Source organism: Lissotriton helveticus, chromosome 5_1 (assembly GCF_964261635.1).
Source record: "Lissotriton helveticus chromosome 5_1, aLisHel1.1, whole genome shotgun sequence".
In the NCBI taxonomy this organism is placed as follows: domain Eukaryota; kingdom Metazoa; phylum Chordata; class Amphibia; order Caudata; family Salamandridae; genus Lissotriton; species Lissotriton helveticus.
Genome location: NC_136065.1, coordinates 658,754,632 through 658,773,613, shown reverse-complemented (window position 1 = coordinate 658,773,613; position 18,982 = coordinate 658,754,632).

The following is an 18,982-nucleotide window of genomic DNA, read 5'->3' as shown; positions in this document are numbered from 1 at the left end:
CTGTTTGGAATGTTTACAGACACCGGAGAGCCAATCAGCTTCGCTTCGCAAAGCTCCGTAACGCGAAAAGTACGCGAAGCGGTGCGCTGTTACAGATATATATCTTTTTTTGAACGTTAATTTCTCAAAATCCACTGAAGCACATATATTGAGACCTAGCAAAGGCACATCGGGCTACCAGTCCCTACAATTTTGCCAAGTTTCGTGCAAATCCATTCAGCCGTTCGATTATTATTATTATTATTATTTTTTGCCCCGCGGGGCCCTTTTAAAACCTCCACATCAAACCTAGGGGGTCAGCGAGGATCTACTATGCCCCCTTATAGTTATTTCCCCCTTTGTTTTGACCTCCTCTTGTCTCTCGATCCTACCGAGAGACAAGATGGCGGCCGCTACGGACTGTTTGGAATGTTGACAGACGCCGGAGAACCAATCAGCTTCGCTTCACAAAGCTCCGTTGCGCGAAAAGTCCGCGAACCAGAGCGCTGCCTGGTCCGCGCTTACAGATATATATCTTTTTTTAAACGTTAATTTCTCAAAATCCACTGGAGCACATATATTGAGACCTACAAAAGGCACATCGGGCTACCAGTCCCTACAATTTTGCCAAGTTTCGTGCAAATCCATTCAGCCGTTCGGGCTAAAAGTGAGGCCAACCGCCCTATGGAAAACTCAATGTTAAAAACACGTTTTGGGACCCCCCTTTTTTCTCGGCCCCCACTGGACGAACCCCCCCCAAATTTTCAAGGGCTGCTCAGAAACAAAATGTGCCATTTTCCTGAAAATTTCAGCCAATTCCGTCCACAAACGCCAAAGTTATTAGACATAGAATTTTCAAAAAACCCATAGAGAAAAAATCCTAACTATATATACCTACTGGCGACCGCCAGTAGGTAATATATATATATATATATATATCCCAGGGCAGTAATTTTTAGTTTGCTAATACCTTTTATGCAGTTTGATTCATCTTCATAAAACTTTCCCAAAAATGTTCATCCTCCTCAGCTCCTGCATGCAAACTTTCAGGGTGAAGAGTGTTTCGAAAAAAAAAAAAGGGGGGGGGGTGGAGATGGGGTCCCAAAAACAATTTTGCCTATGCATTTTCAATAATCTTTTTTGAAGAGGGCTGCTTCCCAAATGACTGAATGGAATTACACCAAATTTGTCAGGATATTAGATCTTGGGCCAGAAAGTGTGCTTTTTGTTATTTGGTGTAAATCCGTTGATTAGTTTCTGAGAAGTTAATGTTAAAAATGTATATATATTTGGACTATTAGTCTAATAATTAAAAAAAATCAAGACATTTGATAGACTGAGGGCTTTTTAAGAGCAAGGACTCTGATTGCCTGGCTGCAACATGAAATGAAATGTTGTGGTGGTTAATTCAGGACTCAGGGACTTAGTACCCTGTCCTGGAATAGTTTCAGAAAAAGAATATAAGGGGCAGGGTAGAGATACCCGGACGCTCCTCCCTTGTTGGCCCTCGCCATGTTCAGCTAAGTACCCCACATATTACATCACTCAGGATGTTCTGTACCATCATTGATAGCATGGCTGCAACATATGAAATGTCATCATTGATGACAAGACTGTGCATGGCCGGGGCACAAGTTCTAGTTGCTTTAGGACACGCACTCTAGTTATTAGAGATAACTATAACTGGTGAATTTCGGTGTTTCGTCTAGTTTAAATGTTACGTTGTCAGTGAAATGTTCACCTAACTATAACTTTACACTTCCGAACTATAAAATCACTTAAAACTATGTTTTGTTACTGAAAATATATAGATATTAATGATATTAATTAAAGGACAAGAATTGATAGTTCATCGCAGATGGCAATACAGAGCCTCAGAATTATACATTGGTGTACCATGAAGATTAAAAATTCCATAAAGAGACGTTTTAAGGCATTGGCAAAGTAGGCAATTGCCTATGTGGTCCCTGGTAAGGTGACAGTTCTCAGTTTCTCTCACCCTGACTCACTTTATTTGATGTCCCCATCAGAACCTCCCTCACTCTCCCTTCCTGCCTCTGACTCTCTAACAGTGTCATTTAAAGGATTTTCGGGGCCCGTACAAGACATAATTCAGCTGTTTTGTGTGAAGGTTTATGTATAGTATTGTTGAGCATTATGCAGGCAATAACATTCAAAGTTGCTCTGAACAGGGGGGCTTGGAAATATGTCTTGCCCAGGACCCCAAAAAGATGACAGTGACCCAATATAGATTACTGTTAAATTGGAGACAACTACCTAGATGATAAGAAAATGGGAAATTTAAGATTCAGAGCTAGATCCTAAAAGCTTTTCCATCCTTACGAAAGAATTACGCTTGGTAGAAGAAATAACTTTCATTATTTTGTTACTGTCTGTTTGCTAAATACGTAAACGCAGAGATGTCATTTGTATGCGCAAAATTTAGTGAAAGTACGTCTAACTTCTGCATCGCTAAATGGAACCTAAATGATTTAGTATGGGTGTCCCTTTTGGAGAGCCTTTTGAGTGGTCCTGTAAATGAACCGTAATTGAGGTTAACAGCCCCACGTATGGCATTCAGACGAGTAAAAGCATTTTACAATATTTCTGCTAATCTAATTTAGGAATGAAAAACCGCAGCCTACGTGACGCCAAAGGCATGCTATATCACTATTCTCACAGGGCGCCTTTTCATCAAAAACACTTTCAATGAAGAAAAAATAAATAATTACAAATCCCGTTTGAAATGTCATTATATTCTGAAACCTGTTAATGCATAAACTACACATACACCACGGATTAGAGAAACCAGATCTAAGAAAGAAATGTATGTGAATCACACACGTTCTTGCTTGCATTTCTGGAAATCAATTGAGTTGTGTTCTCCAATGTCTGGATTTTTTGTTTAACGTGCAATCTGTTAGAAATGCTCACCAGTTATAGTCTATCCATTTTACAATTTACAACTGTCTTTATAAGTAAGGCCATTTAAGCTAATTCACCATTTGTTAGCTGGAAATTCATTTTTTGGGTGACCTAATAAAATTATTTTTAATGATATAATTTAGGAAGCCGAGACAAACACTATACAACCAGATGCAACTACCAAATATGCTGGGGCAGGGGAGTAGCCAGGAAATTTAAATAATTAAAATACCCCCCTCTTTGAACCAAAGCTCTCATGGCACCAGGCAAGGAAGTCATTGAAACCCCCCCAGAAGAATTTTCTTAAGTCTTCCATCCAAGTATCTATCCATTTATCCTTTCTTCCTTCAATCCACCTGCTGATATCCAGCAGTTCACCTGTACACCCGTCATCTATTCAATCTTTGATCCAGCTTTTAGTCTGTCATTATTTCGTCCATCCATCTGCCCAGAGATATCTTAACCTATCCATGCCCCATCAAACCTATCCTTTAAACATATCCATCATCCATCCTTCACTTATCATCCATCCCCTTTCCTCCATCCATCCATCCTTGCAATCATTAATCCTTTCACTCATCCATTGATCCTCCCTTATACTCTATCCATCCTTCCTCCCATTCACTCATCCATCCGTCCACCCTTTCACTCATCCATCCACCCTTCATCGCATCCCTCCACTCATCCATCAATCCATTTACATGTTCACTCTTCCATCCTTTCCTCACTCATACATCCATTCACCCTTTCACTCATATGTTCATCCATTCATCCTTTCAGTCATCCATCAGTCCACCCTTTAATCCTGCCACCTATATACCCTTTCTTTCACTCACTCATCCATCCTTTCTTTCACACATCCATCCTTACAAACATCCTTTCACTCCTCCATACAGCCATCCTTTCACTCATCCATCCTTTCACCCACTCATCCATCTATCCAAACTTCCTCTCATCCTCTATTCATCCTCTCTTCAACTCATCCATCCATCCATTCACCCTTTAAATGGGTGGATCCAGCAATTCTTTCTCCCTTTCTCTCATGCATTTTTACATCCATCTTTTCACTCATTTGTCCCTGCATCTATCCAGCCACTCTTTCACTCACCCATTCATCCACCATTTCACTCACACATCCATCAACTCATACTTTCACTCATTCGCCCATCCATTCACCCTTTCACCTCATCCATCCACCCTTTCATCCTGCCATCCATCGACTCTCCCTTTCACTTATACATCCATTATTTCACTCATGCATCCTCATATCTATCCTTTTACTCATCCATCCACCCTTTCACTAAACTAAACTGCAAATAAGGAGGATCACCATAGAGAGATGGCGTGTCTTGGAAGTGACAGCGGGCCCAGGCCCCGGTCGATGAGCTGGGGGCGAGACCTAGTAGGGATATGAAAATAAAGAGATGATTCTCCCAATTGCAGAGTAGAGGCCAGGCGCTACACAGAAAATAGTTGAGCATGGAAAGGAGCACTCCATGTAAGGCCGCCTGTCTCGTGTATAACCCGAAAAACAAATTGGCGAGGATCGCAACTGAGAGCCATTGGTAACCAGGTGTGATAGCGGGCCCAGAATCAGCCTAGCGGGTTGGGAGAGAGACCGAACTCTGGAATGGAAAATCAGGACCCAAGGCCTAGAGAAACTCCGCACATAGAGAAAAGGCTCTCCGGATTTCAGGACAGGAGGGCGTGAGCTGCATAATGACACGTTGGACAGTGGAAGGGGCATATCAAATAAGGGTGCCTTACTCCTCTCTAGCAAAACACTGAACTGGCAGCATATTTCAGGATCATAAACTATATACAGGGACAAATCTTACCCCATCAAACTGACATTTTACTGAAATAGTCTAAACGTGACTCGGGGAATAGGATACAATGAAGAAGGCAGCGAGAGATGTTATACAGCCCCTCCGGTGACCCACACTGAGAGTGCACACTATACAGGCGCACCCCCACACATAACTGGGTAAATGAGAAGGTATGCGCTTCAGTCTACTCAGCTGGCGAACCAGTAGAGACTCAACACCCAGAACCAACACTAGACCTTCTTGATTCCATCAAAAAATGGCCCTAACATACACGCCGCTTCTAGAAAGCAGATAGTACTGGAATAATCTACACTACCCTCCACTTCAAGACTGTGGGTCCTACATGGATGACATTATCAACTGCCTATTCAATGACACTGAAAATGTGCCCTGCTGGGAACCATAACATGTTGAAACCAGTGAGCCAACTCCTTTTTATGGAGGTGCTCTCGGGCAAACCCTCCAAAACAGCAGACTTTGAGATACCATACAGTAGGACACCACACCGGAGATAATCATGAAGGCGCTAGAGGCACACAGAACAACCACGCTGGCTGGTAACACCATGAAATTCTCAGTGGCTAGCGGAATCGATCGCCATGAACTTTTCTTACTTCTATTGCCAGATTGAAGGCACCGAAGATGGACTGAAATGGGTAGAAATACAGATAACCTCCTCGATTGATTGAGATCAGGACCACTGGTACCTACAAAAGAAAACTGTGAAAGTTGTGGACCTATTTCGCGCAGACAATCTGAGACTATCCAGGGTACCAGAGAAAATGGAAGAAGCTATGATGACCTTCTTCTCACACTTCATACCCACCATTGCAACATCTAACCTTTGATCCTCCTTTACAGTTTCAACAAGTACCCAACGTCTGACCAGCTACCTGCCAGTCTAAAGAACCATGTTCTCCTCTACTCCAATATGGATTAACCAGACCCCACTGTCAGGGTCACGCAAAACACTTGCATCAGCCACACAGGCCTCAAACTTCCTTACCACTCAATAAGGCGGAACCTTAAGTTATCTGAACACCCTCTTCACACTCTTCACTTCCTCCCTTTTATGTCAGAATGCCCTAGTACTAAGCAAAAGACTCTTAGTTTTAGCTATGATAGTCAAGCCCACCCCGCATTGGATCCATAATGACTACTACATCTGACCTTTCCATTACTTCTCTTATTATAATTGGTCTAATTTAATACCTTAAATGGAAGAAAATATTGAATTATTTACCCTCCCTCCTACAGACATAGCACTGATTCAAGAGACACATCTCTCGAACTCAGAGTCAGACACTAAAAGGAACTGGGTAGAAAGGGAATACTACGCAAGCAAAACCAACGTTTCAGAGAGGAACAACTGTTCTTCCAAACTGTACCAATAATTGGGGAAGGAGATATTTTAATCACAAAATGACTGCCACTAAGAGTTTACAAAGTGTGAAGAAACCCAACTGGTCACCATGTCTTCGTCAGAGCCTCATTTCACAAACAGAGTCAACTTGATGAGTTGATATATGCCCCAATTCATAACAAAAGAAGGTAGCTGAAAGCTATTTCATGCATTAGCAAGCCAAAACTAAAACACTCCTCAGCTGATACTGGAGCTTAGTTATTGACCAATTCATGGATAAACCAAACCACCCAATCACCCACCCAACTGTGGATTGAGCAATATTGGGTTACCTGATGGCACACCGCTCTGGTTGCCCATGGAGACTCCTGTACCCCACCGAGAGAGACTATACATACCTTCACGTCACGTCATAGCTTATGAGCACACAGACTACATTCTTGAATCCATGCCACCTTTAGATTGCTACGCAGATATGGCCATTCAACCCACAGGAGTGTCTGACCATGACGCCATACAATTTTGCCTGGCAACGGGAGTCCCACGACCCACCTTGAGCCAATAGAGATTGAGTACCTGTGGGTGGCAGGCAAGACCTCTATATGAAGCAAGATAGTGCGAGACTCAGCGCACACAATATTGAGGACTTACACTCCAGAGTTAACATAGAGTGAAAAATCAAGACATTAACCACCAATTACTCATCCTCTTACTCTCGAGAATCACTTTGTGCACTATTTGAGGTGAAACATGATCTTAACCTGTAAATGTCGCAAGACGATCAGCCATGTTTTGCCTCAAAGGCATTATGAATGAGGAGAGAATGCGAGAAGATTGGCCATGCCGATTCAGTAACGGGCAAATTGCACTTTTCCAGCAATCCAGAATCCACAAAACATTACCCTGACTCACCCCATGGAAATGTTAAATACTCTCTGAGTCTTGTTTTTTAAGCACAGTACTACTTGGAATGCCTTAACACACAGATAGAAGCAGAAGACTTTATATTTTGCTCGATGATCCTGAAACTTTCCTTCACAGACTCAGGGCTTGGAGGCAGACATTACTTGGGAAGAAATTAAAACTGTAAGTGATGGCCTTCTTATAGTAAATATTTGGAGCCAGACGGATTCCCTGTGAAGTACTACAAATTACACAAATACCTTATAAACCCATTGTTATGCAAAAGGTATAGAGAAACCCAAGGTACTCCCCCCATATTAAAAGAAACAAGGGTGAACCCTGACAAAGACCCTCTGAATTGTGCCTGTTATAGGCCGATATCACTCCTAAATGTACACAAAAATATTATGGTCAAGCTGTTGGCAAATAGACTTAAATTGGGCCTCCCATCCCTTGTACTCAGGGATCAAGTAGCATTTGTCCCACACCATACCTTGGCATCCTACCACTGTTCCTTAACACATGTCCTTTGTCAGGTACGCAACAACCAAGACAAAAAGCTGTGGATCTCCCTCACTGCCAAAACAGCTTTTGACTGGGTCTGGTAGGACTGCCTGTTCAGAGTGTTATGGTAGGTGGTATTAGACCGAAATTCATTCAGAACGTTCAAAGACGACATACACAGACAGCACCAGGAGTCATGCAATGGCCACACATCCTCATTATTTGACTTGAAACGGGGAACCAAACAGGGATGCCCCCTATCCCTTGAAAAATAGCCATCCGAGAGAGGACATAGATTCTTTTAAAAAAAGATCGTTTTGAGTTAACATTAATGCAAACTTCGTCTCATAACTATCATGCAGAATTACATACTTTCTTCATTGCAATAAATCTAATTTACAGATTGGTCCCTAGAGGACATACATTCTTGTGTCTCCCATCTGGTACTAGTTTCCCAAGGAATAGTTATATGCGGACAACGTATTGGTAGCAGTCACAAAACTGCCCACTTCACTTAAAGCCCTTATTAACCTAAATTCTCACTTCTCCAAAATATCGAGCTACAAAATCAACTGAACAAATGTGAGGCACTCCAATTGACTAGACACAACGGCAGCTGCAATAGGAGATGAGTTGTTTCACTGGTTGGCCACAAAGCTGCGAGATCTAGGGACGGAAGTGACACACAGTCAGAAAGACATGGTGGAATACAATATGAGGCTATTGTAAACCAAAGTTAAGTTGAACTTGAATAGATCGAACCACCTTAACTTTTCAGTGTGGGGTAAAGTACAGCTGGTTAAAATGACCACTATACCAATATCTGCCTACCTCCTTCATGACCCCACTACATAACCAGGGCCAGACTGGGAACGCAAACCGGCCCTGGCAATTGAGTCGGACCGGCAAGGGGAGGGAGGCGGGTTGGTGCAAGTGGAAAAGACTGCAGCTGCTTTTATTACAGGGGGCGATATTGCAGCTATGCTGCCAAACCGACCTGCAGTAACAAAAGCGCCCCCCAATCTGGCTGCCCACTGAGGGAACGCCCAGTGCCTGCTATGGCCAGTCCGGCCCTGAACACATCCCCTCAAACTTGCTGTCTTACACTGACCAGTCCCTGACAATCTTCATCTGGTCTGTGTGTAATCCTCGCCTTAAAATGAACAAGTTACATGCCGCACCAGAACATGGAGGTCTACGATTACCCCACATAAGCACATACAGGCTGACGTCCCAACTGACACATATAAAGTGCTTCCTACATGACTCACTTGATAAACCTATCTGTGTTAAGCTAAAAAAGCTCTTTTAGGCAATATAGAGGGCATCCGGTTGTTATACATAGGGTACCCACACAGACAAATAACCCCAATCCCGATATTAAAGCCCGATATTAAAGACAAGAATCCATGTCTGGGAGAAAGCCCACAATCTTCTGGAAGAATATGCAAGTTTTTAAAAAAAGCAGTGCTTTATGGTGCAGTTCCTGGAGAAAATTTGGGGGCACCCAATCACAATGGGTGGGAGATGGAAACCAGGGACATGTACACCATATCTGATCTTCTCACGGAGAGCAATATAAAAACCTTTGTGGATGCCTGAGTACATTTTGGCCTTCAGATGCATAATTTTGGGACTATCAACATCTTACTCGATGCCTGAGGAAAATATTATGAAAACCTCCAAGTGACATCAAGACATCTTCCATCCTTGAATATCTGAGGAAATGGGGTACCTATAAATGTGTCTGAGCTGGACTATATAAAATATGACTTCTCGTCAATTCTCTATGCCAGTTTCACAGCATCTGAGAGGGTGGTGGATGACCAGACCACAGGTATAATACTCAGAAGACGAATGGACAGACCTCATGGTTGCCTATAACAGGCTGTTGCATGAAGCTCGTCTGCAATTAAGCTATTCCAAAGTACTGCATAGATGGCACTGGTCTCCCACAAAACTGTGCAAGCCTAGGATTTTTCCTCTGGCATCCTGATGGAGATTTGGTACAGAGGAAGGAGACATTGTCCATATTCTTTGGGAATATCCCCCATTTACTGCTCACCTCTTATGAATGACTATTAGCCAGACTACAGGATCAGCAATATAAAGTCCAGGAAATATGGGACAACTTCATCTGAGAACTGATGGTCTTCGAGCCAAACAGTGGTGCTGGAACAATAGTCAGATTGGTGGAGCTGCTATAAGTGTTACATCACTAAAATCATAGGGATTGTGAAAAATCTATATGTCACAAAAAGAAAAAGTTTAGCAACTGAGCCACATCCATTAAGCAGGAGAGTAGTAAGGGTGTAATGGATGCTGTGGTGTATTTTGGAGGACACTGTTGCCAATTATAGTATGGTGCTGCACTCTTGTTTACAGACAGCAAATCTTCCTTTGAAAATGGACACAAAATTTGCATGGACATGTAGTTTTATAGCTAAAACTATATAGGATATGTGAGAAATTGATTTGTTGGTTGACTTGGGTGTCAGCTCTGGTCAAGCAGCAACCACAATCCTTGTCAAGGTAAGTCACAAACAAACCCCAAATTAGCCTGCGCTCAACCCCCTGGTAGATTGGCACAGAGCAGTCAGGCTTAACTTAGATGCAATGTGTAAAGTATTTGTGCAACACTAAACAGTACAATAGTAAAGTGAAAAACAACACACAAAAAGAATCCCACACCATGTTGGAAAAATAAAGCAAAGTTCAATAAATAAAACAAGCCCGTACCGGCAAAAGTCCAATCAGTAGAACCGGCGATATGAGTTTTTAAAGATTTTTGTAAAAATAGCACCAAAAAACACAAAGTGCCTACTCAGAATAACTGGTCTCGCTGGACCGGATCAAAGTCACACTTTCAGGCCGACTGTGATGAGCACAGGTGAGGTAAAGTCACCAGGTTAGGCCTGCTGAAGTTTACTTTCTCCAGTCCATGCCTTGACTACCATTTGCGATGAAGAAGGCTGCTAGGAGCAGAGAAAGCATTGCCGGAGGCTGTCGCCGGAGTGCCAAGAGCCAGACAGCATTGCGGGTGGCCTATGCTGGAGCTTCGTGTTGGCAGTCCCTGCGAGCAGTTGATGCTGGGGTGCGAAGAGTTGGGCTGACAGAGATTCGTGCTGAATCACAGTGCAAGTAGAGAGGTCTCGGTGTGAACGGGCCTGTTTGTGGTCGCAAATGACCCAAAGTTTTATTTCAGCTCACTGTGCCACACCAAGAGTCAAGGACCTGGTGAGCACCACTTGGAGGTCAGGAACTCACTGCAGCTGGGATCAGGGGCTGGTGCAGGATGTTGGGGAGCCTTTTATGTCCCTGAGGCTCAGATCAGGAGGCCATCAGACTAGCCCTTTCACTCTGGGAGTCCTGGGTTCAAGATGTAGTTTCAGGTCCAGTTCTTCCTCCCTAGACAAGAGGACAGCAGGCAGAAGGTCAACACATCAAGGCACCAGCTTCTTCAGAGCAGCAGTCCAGCGGAGTGGCAGTCCTTTCAGAAGCATAGCAATCCTTCTTCCTGCCTGACAGAGTATCCAAAGGTCCAGAAGTATACTGAAGAGTTTGGGTCTGAGGTTCACTACTTATACTCAGTTGAAGTGGGGAGAAGCTTCTAGAGGCATGCCTTCGAAGTGCACCAGTGCCCTACCTTCCTGGCCCGGGCTCCAGACTAAGTTCAGAGGGTAGGCAGCTCTTTGTGTGGAGACAGGATGCAGCCCGTTCAAGTCTAAGTGAGGTGGGACCAGCTGCTCCCTCCCATCCTGCCAGTGACGGCCCATCCAGTCTCACCTAAGCTCCCCATTGTATGTGGCTGTCTAGGATGAACACAGAAAGCCCAATTGTCAGCTACACCCAGTTATTTGACCCAAAGACAGGCTGCATGCACCAAGTGGCTAAGGCAAGAAAATATCAACTTTCTAAAAGTGACATTTTCATAATTGTAATTTGAAATCCGACTTCACCATTAGTTAGGGTTTTAAATTGTGATTCCAGTGACGCCAAACATGAACTGTATAACTATTGCCATTTAAAAATGACATCTATAAAATGTAATAAGGTACCTTCTATGGGAGAGGTAAGCCTAGCAGCAGCGAAAAACTTATTTCAGAGTATTTCACTACTAGACAATATAAAACATAAAAGTACATCCTACGTTTTGAACACATTGCGCCCTGCCCTCTGGGCTCTCTATGGCCTTGACTAGGGGTGTATTATATGTATTAAGGGGGTCCTGTCACAAACTCTGCAGTCGTGTACCTGTGATTGTTGGGGGCATTGCTTCTAGCCCGCTTGCTGCCCACTTGTCTGCCCATCAGCCACGCCACTCCACACCACTGCAGCCGGTCTCCCCCTGCCGCCGCAGCTCCTCTCCATCAGAGCGCGGCCGCAGTGGGGGGGGGGGGACCGTGAGGGAGTGACAGGGACCACAAGTCCCGGGAGCCTTTGCGGCCGGAAGCTGCCAACAAAAAAAACGCACCAGGAGGCGCATAAATCAGAGGACATCTCCCAGCGGAGCGGGGGTCCTATTACAAACTCTGCAGCCGTGTACCTGTGATTGTTGGGGGCATTGCTTCTAGCCCGCTTGCTGCCCGCTTGCTGCCCGCTTGTCTGCCCGTCAGCCCCGCCACTCCACACCACTGCAGCCGGTCTCCCCCTGCCGCCGCAGCTCCTCTCCATCAGAGCGCAGCCACAGTGGGGGGGGGGGCCGCGAGGGAGTGACAGGGACCACAAGTCCCGGGATCCTTTGCGGCCGGAATCCGCCAACGAAAAAACCGTGCCAGGAGGCGCATAAATCAGAGGACATCTCCCGGCGGAGCGGTGGTCCTATCACAAACTCTGCAGCCGTGTACCTGTGATTGTTGGGGGCATTGCTTCTAGCCTGCTTGCTGCCTGCTTGTCTGCCCATCAGCCCTGCCACGCCACACCACTGCAGCTGGTCTCCCCCTGCCACCACAGCTCCTCTCCATCAGAGCGCGGCCGCAGTGGGGGGGGGGGCCGTGAGGGAGTGACAGGGACCACAAGTCCCGGGAGCCTCTGCGGCCGTAAGCTGCCAACAAAAAAAACACGCCAGGAGGCGCATAAATCAGAGGACATCTCCCAGCGGAGCGGGGGTCCTATCACAAACTCTGCAGCCGTGTACCTGTGATTGTTGGGGGCATTGCTTCTAGCCCGCTTGCTGCCCGCTTGTCTGCCCGTCAGCCCCGCCACTCCACACCACTGCAGCCGGTCTCCCCCTGCCACCGCAGCTCCTCTCCATCAGAGCGTGGCCGCAGTGGGGGGGGACTGTGAGGGAGTGACAGGGACCACAAGTCCAGGGAGCCTTTGCGGCCTGGAGCCGCCAACAAAAAAACCACGCCAGGAGGCGCATAAATCAGAGGACATCTCCCCGCGTCGCGGGATCGCGTGCGGGACGCGCCGGGAGAAGCCCGGGACAAGGGCGGGGCCGTCTGCGGCCGTCCGAGGCCAGAGGAGGCCGGGCTGGGCCCCCTCTCTGAGCACCTCACTAAGGATACAGCACGAGGACCAGACATTGTCGAACACAAGGGTAACAATATGACTCTCTTGCTAAATCAAAGTGAATTATAGTATTGGCCTTATCCATCGCCATAAGACTATTGAGGATTACATCAATAATTATACTGTATTGGCCTTCGATCATAATTGTCATAGTAATATCTGGAAATATTGGGATGTTAGTCGCTCCTTTCAGATTTGGGGCTGGGCTGAATCACTTGTGTAGATAATTGCTAACCAGGTTAGAAGCTGCCATTTTCCCACTAAACCAGGCAATTGTGTCCTGCGCCCGCTAGTTCGCTTGACACATTGATATCTGGGGGGAGCAAAAACACAGTCCGTTACTTTAATGGCAACTCGAGCTGGGAAATGGAAGGGAGTGGGGGTGGGTGTCCGTGTAAGTGGTACACTCGATAAATTCATTATTAGGGCCACCTCTGTGCTAGAAAAAGAAATTGCACTTACCGAGCGACGTTTATCTGCCAAACCGATGTATAATAGGCGTGATCCGGAAGGAAGTTGACGCCGCCCACAGTAATCCTGCGCTCGGTGGTGCATAGGAGGCAGCGAGGGCTCCCACGTCGTGGGACACGCGTGGGCGAAGCCCGGGCGAAGGGCGGGCCCGTCTGAGCCCATCCGAGACAGAACAAGGCAGGGCTGGGCCAGGTCCCTATTACCTGCTTTGGTACTGGTTCCCTCCATCTATCTGTATGACTCTTTAAACTCTAAAGCTTGCTTACACCTTGAGGGAGACCAATGCTAAAGAGTTTCGCTGGGGGAGTTTCTATTGCATACCTGCTAGCGTAACGGCTCTTAGCTTAGATAGGTGCCCCGAGGGATGAAGAGCAGTAACACCAATGGGAAAGAGGAAAGCAATGGAGGGAGCGGCAGGAACTAATGGTCCGCTAGAAGCCCAATCCAAGAAAAAGAGGCATAATAAAACAATAAAAAATGCCACAGCCAATTGCGTAATGGATAGGATAGATAGTGTCATTCAGGAAGGTGAAGATATTCTTTCAGACGATCATAGTGCAATGGTGGTAGAAGTTACATCCAATTCCCCTGTTGTTAAACCCAAAAGTTTTGTAATACCGGACTTGTTCCACAGATCGAAACTGGGCAGGAAAAAGGAGGTAGCTAATCAGCCACAGCGGGATCCAGACTTCCTCGTCCACAATCAAGAGGATACACAGTTAGAGGAGTGAGGGCTAGGCAATTTGGGCCCAATTGTATCATGTGTTAACAGATATGCCCCCCTAGCCTCACTTAGTGATCAACCTGTCCCATACTACCACCGCCGCCTTTGGTTAACCAGAGGACGGCACTCTGTTGTCCCTGTAATCACTCCACTAAGGACCTCGTAGCTGTTATTGGGGAACTTAGAGAGGAATTAGGGAGGTTGAGAATCATGCTGGCGATTTCCTTGCTTCCACTCTCTCTACAGTTACTTAGGAATACACTCCCAATGGAGGCGGACAGACCCTGCGTTCCGTCCGAGTGCCATCACACTCACTGAATAGCCAAAAACTGAAAACTCTGTGTACATTGGGGGTCTCGTTAGAACAACCTGGGGGGTTTGGGGGAGCACAAAACCACACACTGCATGACCCTTACAATGGCCTCGAGAGGGGAGGTAGATCAAGTTACCCAGCCACTTCTCAAAGTACACAGCACACTTCACAGAGCTCGGGTCCCCTCCCGGCCTTTACGCCCTCCCTAGGCTCAAAGCATGCTGGGGCTGAGAGTACATCCCCCAACATAGTTTTTTTGGTCAATGTTCCTAAAACCGCCGACCCCAGCAGATACGAACCCAGCGACTCCCTAATCAACAAATCGATCCATTGGATCCGCTATGTACGAGGGTGCCGTTCTGTTAACAGGGAGGACATTATCAAAGCCAGGAGATGCTCTTCTCTCAACTCCCCACTAGACAATATTGAGCTAACTTTGGTGGATGCTGCACTGGTTGACAACCTGGTTGCACTTGAGTTTAGAACTTCATCCAAAGACTCTTCGCGTATCCAGCTTAGGCGCAACCCCATTCTATCTGCTTCCAATGTAGAAAGGGAAGATCCCCCAGGCAGTGGAGGGGTTTCGTCTGAGCTTGACATTAACGATTGACTCCTATACAATTCCCCAGAGACAAGCCCCTCACTTTTGCAGCATCCTGTCCACCCTGTAGCCCCCCTTCAGTCCTCACCTCAAAACACGGCCAATAATAATGACACTCTCTCACCTAACTCACAAGCGCAGAATCATCTGACTATTCTCTCTTGGAACATAGCCGGCCTAAAGAAAAATATGTCCATACCATCCTGGAATGAGTTTGTGGGAACCCACGTTGTATGTCTATTCCAGGAGACTTGGAGCATGGGGGCTTTATTCAATCCCGGCTATTCCAAATACCATATCCCTGCTATTTCTAGCGGCAAAGGTAGGCCCTCGGGAGGCCTATTAATATGGATCAGAATAGATCTGGGATGGTCTGTCTCTTTGCCAAGATATCCTGTGGTTATCCCCAAAGGGTCTAAAGGGTGCCGAGCCTTTGGAACTTTTTAATGTTTATATAAGGGGAACAGTGGGGTGCAAGACCTCGGCAATCCTGGTCAAACTGGAAGAGCTTTTATCTAGATGCCCCCCTTCAGCAAAAATTATTGTAGCTGGTGACTTTAACTGTACATTCGAGCCACTAAGCTGCGATGATCTTTTGAATACTAGGGATGAGGACAGCAAATGGGGTGTGCCCCATTTAGCCTTGCCGCCTGTTAAAAGATGGTCCAAGGTTATAACTCAAGTAAATGCTATCACCTTCGAATTTGACCTTAGAGCTGCCAATGGCAGAACCCCTTCCGATCTTGGGGGGGAAAATACGTTCAACAAATTAGCATGTCCATCTAGACTTGACTATTTTCTAGTGGACTTACGCCTCTGGGTAGATGTCATCGATATGGAGGTGGGCTTCACCATTGACAGTGACCACAACCCCCTAACTCTAACTATGAAGAATTGATGGTCATCTCAGCCTACTAACTCTATCCCAAGCCAGAGGACCTTACCTCCCTTTAAGGAGATATTCTTGTCCAATTGTGGCAGGCGCCTAAGGTGGGCCAAGATGGTGGGGGATGACTCAAAGATTGAGTTCATCTCGTCAATTTCGGCCACAAACATAGATGACCTGGAGGAAGCCATGGTAGCAGCGCAGGAGCGGGAGAAGATACCTCTAATCCACCAAGACACTATTTGCCGGATTGGCGCTCAGTTTGTAAGAAGTGCTCGCAAAGGCAAAGGTAAGAGCCATCAAAGGAATTCTGATCCATGGTTCACGGCGAGCTGTAAGGAGAAAAGGCAAGCCCTAATAGAAGCTGTAAAAGCCAAAAACTCTCCCTTGATTAAAATTGCGAGAAAGGCCTATAAACTTTCGCTAAAACTTGCTAAGCAGGATTGGGAAGAGGCCCATTGGGAGGATCTAAAGGAGGCGTCAAGCAAGAAAAACTCAGCTTCTTTTTGGGATCTAATTAAGAGGAGAGAAAGGTCCGATAATCCTCTGATCCCGAACCACATAGGGAGCCAGGTTTGGTGGGACCATTTTGCTCACCTATATTCTGGGGAAGCTGAGGGAGAGCCAGTTAATCTACATGACATCCAGGCAACAACCCCCTCCGAAGCCACACACCTGTTTACTCTGAATGAGGTGGTGTCCGCCATCAATAGCATTACCCCTGCAAAAGCGGCTGGCCCAGATGGTCTCCCGGGAGACCTGTTATTATTGGACCCACTTAAATGGGCCAAATACATTCTTCTCCTGATTAACAGCATAATGGAAGGAGTGGGAGTACCGAACTCGTGGAAAGAAGCAGAGGTAATACCCATCTATAAAAAAGGTGATCGCCAGCACCCTGCCAACTATATGCCTATTAGCCTATTAGACTGTATGCAGAAAGTGGTAGGCAGAACCCTCCTGAATAGGATACAGCTTTGGATGGAGGAGGTGGGAATCCTCTCAAACTGCCAAGCAGGCTTTAGGAAAGCCACCAGCACAGTCGACCAAGTTTTTAGACTCCTTCTTCTTTATTGGAAGGTGGTAGTCATTGCTAAGGGAAGTCTATATCTGGCATTCATTGACCTTAAGACAGCTTTTGATCTGGTTCCACGCGCAAAGCTATGGTCAGTGCAACAGGATATGGGCATCCCCCCTATATTCTATCTCTTCTAATACGCCTCCACGAGGACACCTTCGCCCGAGTTAGATGGGGGGAACAAGGGCAAACCACCGAGAAGATACCAGTAAACAGGGGTGTCCGCCAGGGTTATGTGCTGGCTCCCACACACTTTACGTGAACGGTGTGGTTGACTTTCTGAGCCAAGTTCCAGCAGATGCACCTACTCTGGCAGGGGAAAAAATTGCTACCCTCCTCTTTGCGGATGATACCCTCCTTATTTCTAAAACTCCGATGGGCCTCCAAAAACTCCTTACTCGCTTCCAACTTTTTTGTACCTCAAGGGGCCTCACCATTAATATCACCAAAACTAAGTACATGGCTTTCAACCCTGGGAGCCATTTTAGACCTAAACTCTCCCTGAATGGTTCTCCTTTAGAGAGAGTTCATTCCTTCGACTACCTGGGAGTTAGGCTTTCTGATAAAATGGCTTGGGGGTCGCATCTGTAAGATGTTACTAAATCATAAACGGGTGACGGGTGCCATCTCAAGAGAGCAGCGTTCCTCTATGTCCCGATTGGTTGCTCCGGCTTTAGTGGTGTATGAGGGTAAAGCGGTGAGTTCGGCAATTTACGGCGCCGAACTCTGGGACTTTGAGAATACTCTAGAGATCCAAACATCAGAAAATAAATTCATCAGAGACTTGGTCTCTGCCCCCATCCATACACCCCTGAAGCCTTTATTCCTCGATATGGGTAGACGCTCATTTAGTGAGAAGGCCAGACTTCGTCCCCTATTGTACTGGGCAAGAGTAAGACGCACCCCAGAACTGACATATTACGCTGCTGGCCTTACGGAGTTGATTGCTCTGGATACAAATAAGAGGGTAAAATGGCTAAGGGATCTGAAGGATCTATTGTGCAAACTAGGCCTAGCAGAATCCTGGGAGGATCAGGCCCCCCTGACCAAGGTAGAGCTTAAATTTTTTTACTGGAACTGGGTTAACTATCAGCTTGTGCACCACTCTAGTTAAGTACTGCCAAACGGAAGCGGGGAGGGAACACAGAAGGGGAGATGCCCCAAGATGCCGAGTGTTTTTAGGGCGCAGCCAACCATCATAAAGGAAGTGCAGACCATTAAACCCAGTTCACAACCGATAATGGTGCAATCCCCAGCCTCCAAATTAGCAACCACGAATAATATGTTGGTAGATCTAACTACCCCCTTGGCCCAGCTATCTGAAGACTCCCTCAACCAAATAAGCCATCCGGTTAAGTCCCTAATTTTACCTCTCCTGGAAAGAACAAGGCTAATTGGTGAGAGGTTGGAGAGGTTTGAGCATTCCATCAATGGTATTTTGAGGCTTTAAAAGCACAGTTAGAGGGAACTAAGAGCGTTAATACTTCTGGAGTTAATTCTAAGAAAGTTCTTGCCACACCAGGCCCTATATCTCATTCCCTGGTCCCTCCAACCTCTATACCTTTGGTCTCCCCTGATAATCGGTAAACCCCTATCCTAGAAAAAGGAAGGGAGAATATAGAGAAATCTTTCCGCAGGCTTGGAAAAGAGGCTGAAGCTGGCCTAAAAGACTTAAAAGAGCAGTGCAAAAAGGCCCCCCTTATTGACAAAGCAACAACCAATGAGGCTTACGGAAAATCGTTGAAAAAGCATATCCACTTGCCCCCGGAGTCTTCCCCCTACGTTGTTGTCCTCACTGGTGTACCGGAGTTAAAAGATGGGAAAACAGACAGCTGCCAAGAACTAAAGAACAAAGTAACTTTCTGGTTAAACAAGAATAGGCCCCTTCCAGG